The sequence below is a fragment of the Anser cygnoides genome, chromosome 2 (genome assembly GCF_040182565.1).
Source record: "Anser cygnoides isolate HZ-2024a breed goose chromosome 2, Taihu_goose_T2T_genome, whole genome shotgun sequence".
Taxonomy (NCBI): Eukaryota; Metazoa; Chordata; class Aves; order Anseriformes; family Anatidae; genus Anser; species Anser cygnoides.
Genome location: NC_089874.1, coordinates 159,798,522 through 159,812,240, shown reverse-complemented (window position 1 = coordinate 159,812,240; position 13,719 = coordinate 159,798,522). Strand labels below are relative to the sequence as shown.

The window sequence follows — 13,719 nt, the reverse complement described above, 5'->3', positions numbered from 1 at the left end:
CCAGTGAGCAAACCCCTGGCTCCTTACCCCATCAGCCACAGGTAGCCCCAGTCTGTTGAACGCAGGGGCTGCAGAGCCACTGGATTTCAGCCCATAACACCTGCACCCAGGACCACGGAAGACTGGCAAGACCCTGTACATTGGGTCTAGAGACATCAAACATGAGGCTAAAAGAGTCCGGTGTTTTATTTGCTTCCTCTGCTCATTGCCAGCCTGCTCCTGCCTTTCCAAGAGCTCTAATTCCCCTGCCTGACAGCTTCCTTTTATTAGCAGTGGATCTCCCCTTCCTTTGAGGCAGCCAGAGTCACAACGCTGCAGGCCAAACCAGAGCTCCCATTCCCCAGGACGTGCTCGTTTGGTGGCTTGGCCTCCTGATCCAGGCTCTGAAGGAAGGATGAAGCAGAAGCTCCTGCTTCAAAAGGTGCCTCCACACCACCGACAGAAGGATCTTGGTGGCCACAGCTTTCAAAGGGACCTAGAGAGGTCTGACTCAGCTACTGCTGCTGGGTAAAAAAACAGCCCAGACGAAAGGGGAAACCAGCTTCTGGTTGCGGGATCTGTGTGGGGCTGGACACTTCTGCTTTCACACAGGCGTGCCATGAGGCGGTTCGCGTCGCTCACTCACACGTCAGCAGGCCCAATGCAGGCCCAACATAGCCAGGAGTCTCCCTCAGGGGTTTGGTGGACACTGAGGAGACCAGGAACATCTTTCCAGGGAACTGCCTGGTGTTTGCTACTTCGGCTCTAACAAGGCCCAACTGGTGTGAGGTGCTCCAAGTGAGAGACCAGAAAGCTCCCCAGACTGCTGGAGGCCTGGGTTGGTTTAAGAGTGAGACTCATGGCCCTGGGGAACATAAGGACTTCTGAAAATCCAGCAGAGCACTTCAGCCTTGATTTCCAGTTCCTGCTTCTGAAAGCCTTGCTTTGGAGTCTTCAGGCTGGGATGTCCCAACACCTGGCCACCACCGAGCCCATGAAGATTGCCATGGAGAAATCTCCCTCCTTCCCTCCACAAGTGCTGCCCAAAGTTTCAGGCAGTCATTTTGGGCCCTGCACCACCACCTCTCCCAGCACACATCCCGTCACCTGCATCCCGACAGCCTCACATCCTTCTCTTCCTTAACTCCAAGCCCCATCTGCTGTCTGGACCAAACCCATAACAGGGTACATGGATCTGTGGCCATTTCTCACCCCCTGTTGGTGGCCCACCAATACCATGAGGCAGCTGACTTCACACCAACCTCCTCCCACAGCTTTGTCCTCCACCCCAAGCCAGGTCCCCCACCAAACCCACCTTCTACTCCCTCCTTCTTCTCTCCTCAAACCAAGACCCCAACCCTTAGTTCTGCTCTCCACCTCCTTGGCCCTGTCCTCCTCAAGCAGGGCCTTCCCTACACCCATCCAATAAATCTCACCAGCCTCCTTTTTCCTTCCCATGCCTTGTACCTCCTCCATAGCCCAGCCCATAGCTGTTTTGGAGCCAACCCACCCCACTGCAGGGAACCATTTGGTTTACTCCTGTTCTCTTATGGGATCAGATGTGACAGCAATGAACACAACAGAAAAGCTGTCACTAGGGGCAATGTACGGAGACTGGACTTCAGGTCTAATGACTTAGAATCATTTCATGTGTTAATCATTCTTCTTTGTTGTTCTTTATCCAAGTTGAAGCTAAATCTTAATCTCCTTAATCCCACTATTTCCATGTGAAAGGTCTCCGGGCAATGTGGGAGATAAACTCATTTATTCCTCTTAGAAGTTATGTCAAGGAGCACGACGGGAAGATCCGCATAGGCAGGATTTTTTAGCAACAGTCCCCCAGGGTGCGAAAGCCGTGTTCTTTTTTCAAACCTGATTAATTCTGCATCACTTGGGCACATTACAGACACCATTTTCTTGAAGTCTACAACGTATTCCCTGGGCCACAGCTGCTGCTTCTGCCACTACTTGCTATTTCTGGAGTGATTGCATCTGACAAATAGCAATGGGAGAGATTTCAGCAATGACTCAGAGGCAAAGGCAATTTCACATCCAATTTTACATCCAATGAAAGCTTTTCACTGGCTACAGAAATGTGAATGAATGAGGCTTCTTCCTGCCCCAACAGCCTCTTGGGATCTTATTGAATGTCACATCTCAGGCTATGGGCACTCCATCGCCCTTTCAGCTTTTCTCCTTTCCAGACGCAAGGGACAATGACTGTCAAGTCCTCATCAAATTTCTTGGGTTTCTCCCCTTTTAGTGACAATGTGCTGGGTTTGGATGTACCCTTTTGCCCTCTGGAGGAGCTGCCAGTGCTGGGTCTCTCCATACTGTCCCACTTCTGTGAGTCACCAGGATTTACTCACTGCCATTCATCTCCAAGTCCGAGTCTCTTGTGACAACGCACAAAGAAGTGCTGAGATTTTGTCAGTTTGCTCATCTGAGGGCCATTTGTGCAGCCCTTCTGCTGTGGGTCCCTTCTGGTGCTTCCACATCGATCTTCATCCATTCTCCATTCTTGCCAATCTCAACATTTCCATCAGAACATCAAGCAGGGTCCGCAGGGTCAGTACAGGCACAGCAGTGACTGCTCTGCCACCTGCAGGACCCTTTGCCCTTCTAACGTAGACCTAGAGAGCCCTTGTCCTCCCCTGTAGGTAAAGTTGCCCTGTTATCCCATCCCCTGCTAGTTCTCCACCTCTGCTTCTGCTTCTGGAACCAAGGAGCATCATCCACATCGCATAGCACAGTAACAGAGTCCCACACCAGACTGTGTCTGCAATCCCAGCAAACCACGTGGACAGGAGCTGCTGTTTCTCCAAGATTTTAGTTTTCAGAATTTGGATTTGTTCCACATTAGAGCAATACTCCAAATGTTTTGGGGCTTTTTTCCATAGAGGAAAATTAATGTGGCAGGTGACGTAGAGGAAGATGGAAGGGAGATTTCTTTTTTTTTTTTTTTTAACTTGAGGCTCAGTTTTAATGGCCAAACTTTGTGTTAAAACACCAGTATTTCATAAATTGCAAACAGCTTTCTCAAAACACAGATTGAAAAAAAAAAATCTTTGAGAAATACTAAAACTCAGCTTTTCTCTGTCATCAGAAATTGGCTGAAATCCTCCCAGGTCCAGGAAACCCATACTTTGCAGTGGATACATATTGACCCCCCCAAGGGCATATTGAACCCCCAAGGGGAAAATCTGCATATATCTGCAAATATTCCTTATATTCTTGCCATAATTCCCAAACTTGAAAATTACACATTTGTTCATCGCTTCCACTTCTAGAATTTTCCCATCCCGTGACTTTTTTCTCGCTTCAGGAAAAGCCTTGAGCACCTTCGCAGAGAGATGTGCAGCAGGTCACTCTTACCTCCTGAGGTCTGAGTCAGGCTGAGCCTTCTCCTCGTGGCCTTGTGAAAGTAAGGTGACTCACACCGCCGAATCACTGCCCTCCGATTCCAGGACGACTAATAGCAGAAAAGGTAATTAGCACGTTGGAGGATCAACAGTAATTGCTGGTATGTGTTAACACCTACTATTACCGTCATTGTTATTAATATCAATAATGGTATGAGAGTAATTGTTGTGATTCTTGTGGCAATTAGAAGAGTAATTTTGTTATTACTGTTATTTTGTGCCTGTAGCCCTGAAGCAGCTCGGAGTCCTTGCCATGAGAAGAGGTGGCCGCGATGGCGCCAGCCCCAAAGCCGAAGCCAAGAGGCAGCGTGGGGAGATGCTGAAATGGAGATGAAGGAGGTGGGGACGCGAGATGGTGTTGTCAGCACACGGGCATGAGCAAACAGGTGCTAACGTGCCAGCTGAGGAGTCAGGCGATCCAGAGGCGTTCCCCGTCTCCACCACAACCTTCCCTGTGTGACATCAAAGGAGGTGTTTGGAATGCCATCGGGGAAAGGAGGCAGCTGCAGGTTACGGTGCTTAATTGTAGGTGTCTCCATGGGTGTAGGTGCCTGAGCTCACCTTACAGCCACCAGGGACCAGATCGGAGCTGCCAGTGGAGACTAATAAGCGATTTAACTGACTGAGTGTACAGCTAACCCACCTGCCTAAGCATAAGCACGATAGACATCAATTATATCGATAAAAACAGAAGAGTTCAGTTTGGTGGTAAAGCCATGATGCTCAGCTCCTGATTTAAGTTACAGTGCTGGGCTCCCACCTGAATCTAGTTTTTATTCGTCTCTGGATGTAAGATCTCCAAATGGGTGAGCCAAACACTATATATATATATATGTGTTCTGCATAGCTCACATGGTTCTATCCTCTCCCGGCTGCAAAATGAAAATAACTTGCTGTGCCTGGGCCTCTCTCTCCAGAATTTAAAAAGTCACAGAGGATAAGATATTCATATCGGTTCAGCGATCCAGCAGAGCCAAGAAACAGTTGTACTGTCATAAGCGAGAAGAAAAACAAAATGTGATGGAGGCTCTAAAGCAAAGGAACGAGGAGGGGAAATTCTTCAGCCAGTTTCACCACAAAAAAAAACAGCATCTTGTTAAATGGTACCCTGTTGCTGCCTGCCTGGACAGTGGTCTCCTCCTCCTCCCGAGGTCTCCTCCAATCTGAATTATCCTGGGACTGCAGAAGCCTACAACAAACCCCAGATGTCCCCGCAGGAACGTTGTGCCCACCGGCACAGCCCCATGGCAGGAAGGGCACTCTAAGAGGTAGGGTTTTGTTGTTTCCAGGATAATGGCATATGCGCGTCCTTTGCTCACATTTTCTCCATGCCAGGGGTCCTGGAGGGCCCTGTCCTGCCTGCCAAGCCCAGGTTGGCCTGGGCAGACCTGGTGCCAAGGCAGGGTGGCCAGGGCACTGCACCACCTCGATCCAAACACGCAGCAGAGCCAGAGCATTATCTTTGGTCCCTCTCCAGCAGGTTGCTGACCTTCCCGCTTCTGAACAGGCCTTTGGACGAGAAAACACACGATCAGTATTTCATCCAGGCCCTCCCTTCACAGCAGGACAGACAGCGGGGCAGACAGCCCCATCTTTCCACAGCGCCATGAGCTGGGTGCGAGGCACACAACGCAAAGCTCCCGCCTGTTCGCATCGCCCATGCTTGCTAGATGGAGCCCACGATTTCCTCCTCCTGGCCCCAGGCCACGGAAGGACTCCGTGTTATTCAGCTCCCTGTTTAATCATTTACACCAAGGTGGGACGGGCACCGTGCTGCCAAGGTGAGGTGACACCCCCCGGAGCCCCAGCCCACCCATCGCTGACACTGCAGCCCCACACCAAGCTGAGCGGGGGGCTCACCCCCAACCACAGCAGAGTCTTCCAGGAGGGCTGGGTTATTCGGAGGGGTCCGCATCCAGCCACCTAGCTCCGAGGTGACACCACTCTGCGCCTACGTGACCGACACCCAGTTCCTCGCCCTCCCCACCCAAGGAGAAATTAACCCACGGCGAGGCTCCCCGTCACACCCTGGGAGCCTGGTCGTTACCTGGTGACCTGCTAACAAACATATTCCCCACGCCATGGTGCCGTGAGCTCTCTGAGCCCCCAGAAGGGTGCCAGAGGGCAGCCAGGTCTCTTTGCGGGGTCAGGAGCATCTCTGCACTCCTCATCCCCAGTGCCATGCGCTGGGGGCATTCGCATCTCTGAACGGTCTTGTGCTTTTAGGAGAGCTTTGCAGGACAGATAGTGGCTGGCATAATATAATAACAATAACCACCCTCTGATGTGGTGGAGAGCTGCCACAGCATTAATTCAGCGGTGTTTTGCACTGAGGAGCACTCTGCAGCACGTCCCGCGGTGACGCAGCTCGGGGAGCTCTGCACGTGCCGCTCACCGAATGCTGCGCTCACGGCCCCAAAGTCCCAAGCACCCTAAAGGGTGTGGGAATGAGGGCATCAGTAAGAGATAAACAGGAAGAGCGAGAGAAATCCGTGTGTCACCGCTGGGAGGGCCTTGTTTCCGAAGTAACTGGGTGGATCCTCAAGCCTCTGGGAAGGACACCAAGAGGTGACCTCCTCCTTCCCTCTGCCCCAAGGCAAGAGCAAGTGTGCCTGAACCTGTCCTGAGTGCTCTCAGCTTAACCTGCCCTTGAAACATCCCAGGCCACAATGTTCGCTGGCCCCAACTCTGCCGAAGCTCTGCCTCAGTTTCTCCACCTGTAAAAGGAGGAATTTGCAAGTGGATCCATTGCTGGATTATCAGAGAGGCAGTGGGGAGGTGAGCCCCCGGCTGATGCTCGATGATTTGCAGCCATTCGATGAAAAGCAAGAAATACGCACAAAATATTGTGTACTTAGGGGTGTTGACACCTGCTGCAGTGGGTGTGACACAGCTACAAAGTGCTGTGAGTCTCATGATGGTCCAGGTGTGCACACATGTGCATGTTTGGTTCTTCTTGTGCTCCTCCAAGCACAAAGGGAGCATTTGCCTTGCAGAGCGGTTCCCAGTGCAGGGACTGCGGCCAGATTTCCAAGGGACACCATGTACCTCCTTTAAACAGCAGTTTGAAAGAAGCTTTTTAAATTTTATTATTATTGTTGCTGTTGTTATTCTACTGAGCTTGGAAAATAGTGTGAATCATAGTGCTAGACTTCCTAAAAAAAAGTCAACGTTTGGTCAATTGTGCCAGCATCCTACTTCAGCAAGGAGAGTGGCAAAAATATTACTATTTTTGTCCAACACTGCATATATCTGGTGCCTGTATGAGCACTGGACTGCAAATACAGCCAAACGTGTGCTTTAAAAAGGGAAGCATTTTTATGGCACTAATTGCAACACCCTCAATCTTTGAACCCTACTCTTTGCAGGACATCGTGGGCTTCCAAAGCTGTGTAATGTGGGTCCAGGTCAAGACCAATTCAACACTTCGCCTGAATCGCTGTCTCAATCCTGTGCAAAATCATGCCATCAGCTTGAGCTTGAATATTCATGTTGTACCAGACAGGCTCTGTGTGCAGCAGACATCCCAGAGAGCCTCACAGCTGTACCAGCCCACTGCAGAGACACTGCAGGGTCTGCCCAGGATCTACAGGTTCCTGGTGTGATTCGCCACCACCCCATATTAAACACAAGGACTTGTTCCTGAGAACAGAGACAGCTAGGGACTTCTTCTCAAATTTGGACAGTAGTTCTGACTCCTGCAGAGCAGGAGATCAAACTTACTTAGCTGAAGTTGGTTCAGTGCCCCATATGTTATTGTGTTCCCAATTTAGCTCTGAAGTCACTGCTCCAGTCACTACTTAGAACACTAAACCTGTGTCATTAAATCATCTCGGAGCCCTCTGGGGAACAGTTAAGACTCAGGATGGCCTCTTGGTATTACTGTGCAATTTAGCTGGGTTCAAATCCTGTTAGCTGAGAAATATGATGAAAATGTATCCAGGAGACCGGTGCTCAGCAATACAGCTTCTATTCTTGACAGATGCACGAGCCCAACTTTCCACTGATAGTAATTGCTGAAGACTCGGACCTCGTGATTTATCCAAGGCTCTTAAAAGCTTGATGTTTGCTGTTCTTCCGGCGCGGAAATGTGAAGTTTAAATATAAAACCTGCCTCAAAAAGTTGTGTGCCATCCAATCGGCCAGCAGGTTTCTTACAGATGATAGTGCACTGATCCTGGCATAATCCAATGTTTCATAAATGTCTTAAAAGATTAACGCATCATTTTCTGCTCAAATGACAGAGGAGAATCACATCCCTGCAGAGTAAACACTGGCAACAGTCTTGCATAAGAGCCAGCAGTTCTGCTAAAATTCTCCTCTGTGCTTCCTTACAAGGGCAATTACATAATCAGAAACCTGCATCTATCAAAAGCAATCCTTTTCATTAAACAAGATGCTCTGGTAAATGCACAAGTGCACGCTGAATGGGAAGGAAGGGAAGGTAGCCGGACTGCATCGCCTGGCCGGCTTGCAGAGAGGATTTTAACCTTTGAACGACTCATCCCTGCCTATTTTCTTTTGTTTATTATCCAGATCCAGCACTAGGAGCATGAGTCTGGCTGCACCAAGACCCCCTGAATCCCCATCTTGCAAGGCTCGGTGCTTACAGACTTGCACATGTCCCATCCCTCTCTGTAAAAGACAAGAATTGTACCTGCAAAGGGGCACAGCAAGACTCAACAACTCAAAGACCTGTGGGTGCAGAACAGCCAAAGAAACCTCACAGGTTCTTTGTTGAACCTTTGAGGAACTAAAGATTTTCTACAGATTCACTACTCACTGTCCTGCTCGGCCGAGCTCCCTTAGGGACACGTCCTGCCCCTCTCTCTGCCAGAGTCCCTTAGTTTCTAGTTTCTCCTAAGTCTCCAGATGCATAAATTGGGGCCATTAGTGCTTAAATCTTAAGGTCAGTGCAGGCAGTAATGGGCATCTGCACTTCAGCTTTTCATCTAGACCCCATACCACCCATGGGGAGACACCACCTAGGATGAGATGTCCCAGTCATTCCTGTTTCTCTCGACTTTGACGGGTGAATGTGCCACGACCTGCCACAGCCCTGTCATTTCTCTGCATTTGTTCTGCAAACAGACACAGCAACGGACACCATTAGCACAATCTCCAGATACAGATAGCAGCTGTCTCAGGACAAATGTCATTTACAGCCATATCCTGAAGGACCATATCCAGGTATAAAACCATCAGATACGCTAATTACCCTGCTAAAAGTTCTCTGCTGTGCTGGTAACAAGAGCTCCAGGGAAAGCCTGGTTCTAACACAGCTTTCTGCCTTACAGGAAAGCCGTGCCCTCACCGGATTTTCCTCTTGAGCCGGTGACACGGGCTAGGACTGTCCTTGGGGAAGATGAGGCCAAATTGTGCAGGAGCCCTGAGGATGCCCATCTGGGTTTGGGAAGGGCTTCACATCCCAGTTCTTACTGCCTCATCGTGGTGCACCTGGATGGGGAAAATAAGGGACAAAAGGACTCAGAGAATGATAGGATGGCTTGGGTTGGAGGGGACCTTAAAGATCATTTTACTCCAACCCCCTGCCGTGGGCAGGGACACCTCCCACCAGCCCAGGTTGCCCAAAGCCCCATCCAGCCTGGCCTTGAGCACCTCCAGGGATGGGGCATCCACAGCTTCTCTGGGCAGCCTGTGCCAGGGCCTCACCACCCTCTGAGTGAAGAATTTCTTCCTAACCTCTAATATAATTTATCTATCCTCTTTTAGTTTAAGACCATTCCCCCTTGTCCTATTATATCTACCCAAGTAGAGAGTCCCTCTCCCTTATTTTTATAAGCCCCCTTCAGGTACTGAAAGGCCGCAGTGAGGTCTCCCTGGAGCCTTCTCTTCTGTAGGCCGAACTACCCCAGCTCCCTCAGCCTGTCTCCACAGAAGAGGTGCTCCAGCCCCTTGATCATCTTTGTAGCACTCCTTTGGACCTGCTCTAACAGATCCATGACTTTCTTGTGCTGGGGGCCCAGACCTGGACGCAGGGCTCCAGGTGGGGCCTCACAAGGGCAGAGCAGAGGGGGACAATCCCCTCCCTCCCCTGCTGCCCACCCCTCTGGTGACGCAGTTGGCCTTCTGGGCTGCAGGCACACACTGCTGGCTCATGTCGAGCCTTTCACCCACCAAAACCCCCAAGTCCTTCCCCGCAGGGCTGCTCTCCACCAGTTCTTCTCCCGGCCTGTACTCCAGGACTGGATTTACCACACGCAGCCTCCCCTAAGGCAGCCGAGCGAGGGATGTAATTCACTGAAGTGCCTTCTCTCAGCAGGAGAGACCTTCCTGACTGCTGCTAACGAAATTGCAGGAAACAATATTTTCCTGCTCAGCCCTGGCAAGCGAACAGCACAGAAGGGACGTTTTTGGCAGCGTTTCTCTGAGAGAGCAGAAGATAACGCGATGACTGGGCGAAGGCAAGTGGGAAGCAAAGAGAAGGAGGCCACGACAGTAAGGTCAGTCTGAGACAGCCCGGGGCAGTGTCGGGGGCTGGAAAGGGAAGGGAGGCGAGCACGAGGAGGAGGAGGAGGGAGGAAGAAATGGGACAGGGACAGAGAGGCAGGAGGTAGACAGGGAGTGCCTGCCTGAGGCAGAACTGGAAGTCCTGATGTCAGCTGTGGCCTGCCAATGTTTGTGGGCTTCCTATAGGGACCATCTCCCATACAAAGCAAAGGTATGAAACCAGATGGATTTCGTTCAGACCTTTATTTCTGAAAAGATCCCACGTTACATTCAGGCTGATCCAGTAGTGATCTGAGAGTCCCATGTTTTCCTTCACTGCTATTCATTGCTTTCCATGCAGACCCCTTAAGTTTCAAGGCTAAAAGGATGGAACATCCCACCACTGCCAACCACCCAAGCTCAGTTTGGCCAGTAAATAAATTCCCCCCTCTGAAGCTGCACCTGCTTCTCATGGGCGACAAAAAGGAGTTGATATAAGCAGCGTGGAGACATACCAAGGAGGATACTGCTGTGGTCCATCCTCCTCTCACCCAGGCACGAAGCCATCCTCCTGCACTGGCACAGTTTTGGTGCTGTAGCAGTTCATCCTATCCAGTTTCGAGAGTGGGGAACTACAAGGCCAGGAAGCTTTGGCGGAGGATCTGGCGAACTCTTCAAATCCTTCACTGCAGTGGACAAGCTGTCCTTGGAGAAGTGGAGATATGAAGCCTATTTTTTTAGAGACTGGAGGTTTTTAAAGGATGGGTTTGGAGATTTTTAGAGACATCTCTGGGGAGAGTGTAGTGCAATCATAGCACTGTATTTCCAGTATTGGAGACACCAAAAGAGACCTTTCCTCCATCCAGTAACTGGTATTTGCAAAATCGGCAGGAGTTTTGATACCTAAGGTCTTCAGCCCTTCATCTGACCTGGCTGAAACAGGTGAAGGATTCAAAGGCCTGAATGAGCAAAGGGGGAAAAGCACGTAAGAGAAAGCAAAACGTTATTAGCTTTGAATCTCCAGCAAACTGAAATCAACATCCTTAGCTATTGCCTGTGACATGCATTAGGTATTTCTGGATCTGACCGTGAAAAGTTCTGAAAAGGTGACTCAGTCGTTTCAGTTTAAAGCTCGTATTTTCAGGAAAAGCTGGGCACATCCTGAGAGGAGGAGAGTGAACACCAGGCAATTGTCTGACGAATTTTTTGACATACGTTCGCGCGGGCAGTTGTGCAGTCAATAGACTCATCGAAAGCATGTTTCAAAGCCAAGCATGAGATTGGTGGGATAAAACAAAGATTTTACTGGAAAGCATTAGTGCTGGAACTAAAAACCTGTTGTGGTCTGCCTCTAGGATCTCTGCAGCTTTTCTTCCCAATGGGAGAGAGCAACCAGAAAACAGCGACGGGGTTAAAGAGCAGAGCTCAAAGAAGAGAAAGGTTGGGAAGCAACCACTCATAGAGTACTCGGAGGACAAACCTGTTCTAGGAAGCCACTTCCAAATACTCTAGAATGAGAGTTAAAAAGGTAAAAAGGCTCTTAAGATCAATTAGTCTTTGCAAATGATCCCCTGCGATTGAGTTTCCGTGGGCCAGAGGAAGGTAGCACACGGGTTACGGTGGGAAACGGGCACCTCTGCATCCTTCTGAGGCTCAGCGGGGTGAGCATCGTGCTGGGACGGTAGAATTGTCAGAGCCTGCACCAGGAGGAAGAAAAAAAATCAAGGAAAACTGCTGATGTTGCTGCCAAGGGGATTGAAAAGCTGAACTGCCTTAGAGCAGGTCACTTCCAGAGCACTCGAAAACCGCCTTCAATTTATCCGGTCAAATGAGCGTTAGATAAGCAGAGGCTCTTTTTGGGCCTTCAGGGGAATTCAGACAAGAGGGTTATTCAGCAGCTGGGTGATTACGAAAACTTTCTGAGGCAGGTGGGGGATAAATCATTGCTGCCAACCCAAGACTCAGCTGGGAGGGTGGCTGAGGAAAGCTGTGGGGCTGAGCTGGGGCAGGCTCCTTCCTGACCAGCTACCAGATCCCCAAGCTCTTTGAGGAAGCTGATTGCAAAAAGAGGTGTTTTTTTTTTTTTTCGTTTGGGTTCTTTTTCAGCCAGGTTTCCTATGTGGCTAGGAAATCCCCTTATGCAGTCACTGTGCCTGTCTGTTCCTCCCCTCCTGCCCAACAGTTTTCACCCCACCAGCAACAACCCCGGGGCTCGCAGAAGCACAAGGAGAGGTTGTCCTACGCGTGCTGTGAAAACGGGTGGGCAAATACAGCGAGGTGTTTGGGATCTAAGGGCTTGAGCAAAGTGCCACGGGGTCACTGTCCCTCTGTCCCTTCCATAATACAGAGGACCAGTGTGTAGAAAAGCTGGGGGATGCTCACCTTCCAACACACATCGGGTTGCGGAGATGGATGGAGGATATTCCCGTCTGGGGATCATCTCAGCCCACCAGCAGCCAGGGCTAAGCCTGCTCAGAGACACACTGAGGTTGTGCACAGCGAAGGGACCTGGAGAGCGCCACGTCTGTGGTCTGGCAGAGGACTGTCAGAGGAGATGGAGATGAAGACGGCTGGCAGACAGGAGTCTGGCTTCTGCCAGTGAGTCACTGCAGAGCTGGGCAAGCTGCACGTCCTCTTGTGCCTCCGGTGCTGGCAAAAAAAATATAGGATACAGATCCGTCTCCATGTTGGGCTCTGAAATTCTCCAAAGGAGGTAGAGGAGGGAGGCAGGGTATGTGTGCTAGCCATCACCTTTTGATCCCTAAAAATGGAAAGTGCTTGGTTTGTCCTGCAGCCAGCAGTTAGCAGTGCCATATAAATCAGCGGATGATGAGTTGAAGTCTATCAGCAAGGTTAATGAAGGACACTGGAGTCACTGTTTCCCCTTCTCTTCCCTCTCCCCTCCTTGTCATAACAAAGATCTCCTTCTTTCCTTCTCTTCCCTACAGAATAAGTTAGGTCTGGCCATCTCCAGCTCAATCTCCTGCTCCAAGAAGGGTCATCAGAGTTAGATCAGGACCCTGTTGGGTGAATTTTGAGTATCTCCAGGGGTGGAGACAGCACAGGGGTGTTTTGTGTGGCTGCACCAGACATAAGAAATGGCGGGGGAAGGGCTACACAAACGGCACGTGCTGATGGCACCTAGGGGCGCAAGGCAGCAAGGTCCCAGCAGATCTACGTGCACCGTCTCAGGACAGCTGGGCTGGGAGACAGAGCAGTGAGTAAATCCTGGTGACTCACTGCCATGGGACAGGGTGGAGAGACCCAGCAGCTCCTCCAGGGGACAAAAAAAAAATGTATATGAAGCCAGCAAATTGTCACCCACCTAGGAGGAAGCCAGGACACATGAGCAAGACTCAGTAGATGGCATCTCCTTGTTCTCCACAGGGAATCCTGGACAGGCAGCTTGGACACCAGTGCCAAACTGGTGGGCACACATCTCTTGGTGCTCGTGGATGTGAAGGTGAGAATGCAATGAGTGACGCCAGTTTAGTTTTGGGGTTTGGTTTAAAGTTAAAGCACCTTCCCTACTACAAGGTCTCACGCTGTGCATTACTGTATTGACACAACATCATCTCCTACAGCTGCAGCTTCTGTTTGTCGCCTCATCCTTTCGCTGTGCACATTGGAGAAGAATCTGACTGCCTTTTCTACAGCCTCCTCTTAAATAGTAGAAGACAGCAAGTGCATGCCCCTGAGCATCGGCTTTTCCAGGCTGGTCAAACCCATCTGCTTCAACCTCTCCCCATATGTCTTGTGCTGTCACACAGAATCACGGAATCATCTAGGTTGGAAAAGACCTCCAAGATCACCGAGTCCAACCTCTGACCTAACACTAACAAGTCCTCCACTAAACCATATCGCTAAG

The 13,719-nt window shown here is 50.3% G+C and overlaps 3 long non-coding RNA genes across 6 annotated transcripts; 2 read left to right on the top strand and 1 right to left on the bottom strand.

The window, feature by feature from the left end:
* Nucleotides 1-679: 679 nt before the first annotated feature.
* On the bottom strand, nt 680-3,744 carry LOC106042204 (uncharacterized). Its single transcript, XR_001210966.3, has 3 exons — nt 3,610-3,744; nt 3,355-3,451; nt 680-1,971 (listed from the first exon to the last, which is right to left on the bottom strand). It is a non-coding gene; the product is annotated as an uncharacterized lncRNA (long non-coding RNA).
* LOC106042206 (uncharacterized) lies at nt 3,329-8,082 on the top strand. Its single transcript, XR_001210972.3, has 4 exons — nt 3,329-3,466; nt 3,629-4,207; nt 4,319-4,669; nt 7,938-8,082. It is a non-coding gene; the product is annotated as an uncharacterized lncRNA (long non-coding RNA).
* A 1,382-nt stretch (nt 8,083-9,464) lies between these two features.
* Nucleotides 9,465-13,719, top strand: LOC106042205 (uncharacterized). 4 transcript variants are annotated; one of them, XR_010828843.1, is made up of 4 exons: nt 9,465-9,865; nt 11,207-11,379; nt 13,239-13,314; nt 13,436-13,719. It is a non-coding gene; the product is annotated as an uncharacterized lncRNA (long non-coding RNA). The 4 variants fall into 4 exon arrangements; XR_007158499.2 differs by having other exon boundaries at nt 12,199-13,314; nt 13,442-13,719; XR_010828842.1 differs by having other exon boundaries at nt 12,199-13,314.